Here is a 4,026-nt window from a genome sequence, read left to right as displayed (position 1 = left end):
AAATGATTGTTCTCTAAATAAGGTGAGAACTCAATTAGGCTCAACTCAATGTTACTATCTCTCACAACCCTAAATATATTATGAATACAAATACAATAAGCTCAAGTAGGTGTGTGTAACAATGAGATTAATCAAATCTAAACTAAATATGAAACTAGCTTTAATAAGATGATAATCAAACAAATAAATATAAAGCTAGAAAAGAGTTTAGAAAACTTCTCAATAGATGACAAGAGATGGAGGGAGAATAGTTGATTGCTCAAACTCCAATAGATGATCTCCTCAAGCTCTTGTGGAATTTTCTTCACAAACAAACTCTTGAAACAAACTTAAAAACCCTTCAACAAACTTGTAAAACTCTTTTTAAAACTCTCTTAAACATCCATGAGAAACAATGAAAGTTGAGGGCTTTTTATAGCCTCTTAAACCTGAAATTTTGAGGGAAGGTTCAAGACATGTAGAAGAACATGTTAGAGAAAGAATTTCGGAAAAATAATTTCTCATTTGAGAGAAATAAATGTTTGAACACAGATATACAGTTTCTGAAAATCTGCTGACATACACGATTTTGTAAAATCAATTAGGAACAGTAAATAGACATGTAGAAGAACATGTTAGAGAAAGAATTTCGGAAAAATAATTTCTCATTTGAGAGAAATAAATGTTTGAACACAGATATACAGTTTCTGAAAATCTGCTGACATACACGATTTTGTAAAATCAATTAGGAATAGTAAATCAACTCCAAAAATGGTAAAATTTTGAGGGAAGCTTCTAAACATGTAGATAAACATTTCAAAGAAAGAATTTCTTAAATATCACTTCCCATTTGTGAAAACTCATCTGTTTTGTAAAAATATGCACGAACATGCACGAACGAAAAACATGATTTTGTAAATTCAATTAAACGTAACAAATCAATTTCAAACTTGATGAAACTTTGGGAAATGTTTGCAAATGTGATTTTGAACATGTTACAAAAACGAATTTTCCAATTTGCATTTCCCAATTGTGGAATCTCATTATTTTGCAAAATCACATAAGTATGGACTTGTAAAAGCTTGATCTTGATAAAATGAGTTTAAACAAAGTTTTGAAAACTTTCCAATAGATTTATAAACTTGATAAAAGATATAAAATAATGTTGTTAAGTCTATAATCCAAAACGACGATAAACCAAACCAAACGTGTGTGTGATATTGAGCTTGAAGTATTAACACACATAATTTAAGCCCTAAAATAATTTACCCAAGCTTGATTGGTCTTCAATATGCTTGACTTGGTAATCTCGCGGATGAAGGTTGAACTTGATCTTTAACTTTGAATTGCAAGGCTTCACCCCACTATTCCGCCAACCTCCATTGAATATGATCGTTGAAGCTCTATTCCATCTATCCTCCAACTCGTTGTTTGTCTACAATACATAGGAAAACACAAATACTAGACAAACAACATTAGTAGTAAATTGTTTATTAAACATCATCAAAACAAGAAGGCCAACAGAATCCCCTGAGCTAACAGATACTCCCTAAGTATTCTGTTGGTGTACTCTGTCCATTATCCGACCTTAACACATTTACTACTACACAATACTGAGTCTGGATGTCCTTATGAAAATCTTTGAAACAGCTAACTACATCACTTTTATTTTCATAAGATACATCCAAGTGACTCTAGAGAAGAAATCAATAAATGTAACAAAAAACTTACATCCATTTATAGAATTTACTAGGCAGGGTCCCCATACATCAGAGTGTATTACTTCAAACTTACAAGAACTCCTACTACCCGAGCTAACATAAGAGCTTCTAGTAAGCTTCCAAACTCACAAGCATTACATTGAAGTTTCTGTTTATTTACTTTTCCAAACAGGATTGGATACATTTTACCAAAAATGCCGAATGACGGATGTCCCATTTGTTGATGATAAAGCATCAACTCATCTTCTGCACACACTTTAGCTCATCATGTTCCCATCCTCTCAACCACAGATGTCAGCGCTGAGTTCATCCCTTCGCGGTCCAGGTATCACATCCCGCTACATCATGTCTCAGTCCCAAGTCTTCGCCATGTCCCCTTCTCCTAGAAGATCACCTTGGGAATGTCAAAAGAAACAATACAATTTAGTTGGAGTATAATGACACTAATGGATAACAGGCTAATAGGAAATGAAGGAGCATGCGGAACATTAGATAAAGTTATAGAACCTGTACAACTAACAGTGCCCTTACCAACCACAGCCTGTGCTGTACCGTCAGCGATCTGGATGCTCTCTGCTTTTGCTAAGTGAGTGTAAGATGAGAACTCACTGACATTACCTGTTACATGTCTGGATGCTTCAGAATTCATTATCCAGGCTGTGGATCTTCCCTTATTTGGGTGTGCGTGAAGGGCGTAATTGGCATAGTCTCCTCCAGAGAAAGTAGTAGATGCCCCCTCAGACACATCACCTATTGCTCTCTGCTTCCTCCTCAGTGCTGCCAAGCGCGCCCAATCCTCATCCGTGAAGATCATCTCAGCTTCTTCTTCCCTTTCTACCACTGTCAAGTTTGCCCGGTGGCCTCCTCTTTCACCTCGCCTACCTTCACGGCCACGGCCACGACCTCTAGCCTGACCACGTCCACCCCCACTCCTTGGGTGGTTTAAGGCACATCTGTCTCAGATGCCCTACCTCTCCGCAGTTGAAGCGCTGCCTAGTTTCTCTTCTGAATCCAGTGTTACCTGGGTTGAAGACCACCAGTGCAGACTTCTCCCCTGTAAGTCCACCTGTCCTATCCTGTAGCCTGATACGGCTCTCCTGTATCATGGCCGAGACTACCTCCACTAGTGGTGGGATCTTCGTCTGGGTTAATAGTAACGCCGTCCTCTGCTCATATGCTGGAGCCAAGCCTCGGAGAAATAACATGGTCCTCCTCTGCAAAGAGGCCTCGTGCTCCTTGCACTCCGGGTCCTTGCAGCTCGCTAGGGGCGAGAAGTGATCATGATCGAGCCACAAGCGCTCCAGCTCTGTGGCGTACTTCTGTACAGTCCTCTCTCCCTGGACTGTACCGCTGATCTCTTTCTCGATCTGAAATATCCTCAGGTTATTTCCCACCCCATCATAGGTCCTCCTCAGCTTCTCCCAGACATCCTACACCCTCCCAAGACCATCCACTGTGGCAGTAATTTCCTGGACTACCGAATTCAGAAGCCAGATGTATACCAGTATATGAGTGGACTTCCACTCATCTCTTCCTGCGGAGCTCTCTGCCGGCTTAGTCTCCTCCCCCGTCAGATATCCCTCCAGGCTCCTCTCGGCAAGGCTATATCTCACCCGACGTGACAAATTCAGATATGTCACGGGTCCATCAAGTTTTACATCGATAGGTGGAAGCTCCACCTTCTTGGGTAGTGGCTTTGTCAAGCCCTCTCTCGTCGACAACCTCATCAGTTGCATCAATGTTGAGATCTCCTCAGGATTCAACTTCTTGATGATCTCCTCCATCGGATTTCTGTCAGTCTCCACCATCGATCTAACCAATGCAATCCACAAGATATTACCAGAGATCCCAAACGAAAATGAAAACAGACACTAGAACAATGACCCAAATCAAACAAAGAGACTCAAAACAGACACTAGAACAATGACCCAAATCAAACAAAGAGACTCAAAACACAACCGATCCTTATTTCAAAAGCCCAAACCCTAAATCCAACATTAAATAGCCCCCTCAAACTCAAAAACATCTAAAGTAGGCCACAGTCCTTGACCACCACGGGCTTCGAGGTCCTCCCACTCTGAGATCCAACCTTCTTGATCGCCCTAACAACCTCCTCACTCATTTTCCTGACGTTGTTGACCATCTTCCTCTTCTCTTGGATCTGATCGGCAACAATCTAGAATGGATACCCTAGCTAATGATCTCACCTGGAAAAATGGCAGCAGCAGCAGCTCCGCCGCCTCAACATCCACAAGGCGTAGATCTGGACCTCGTCGGGGGCTAGGTCAGAGGGAAGAGGGGGTAGCAGCGGCTTCGTCGGGTCGTC

The sequence above is a fragment of the Asparagus officinalis genome, chromosome 9, assembly GCF_001876935.1.
Source record: "Asparagus officinalis chromosome 9, Aspof.V1, whole genome shotgun sequence".
NCBI lineage: Eukaryota > Viridiplantae > Streptophyta > Magnoliopsida > Asparagales > Asparagaceae > Asparagus > Asparagus officinalis.
Note: the sequence above shows the minus strand (reverse complement) of the source record.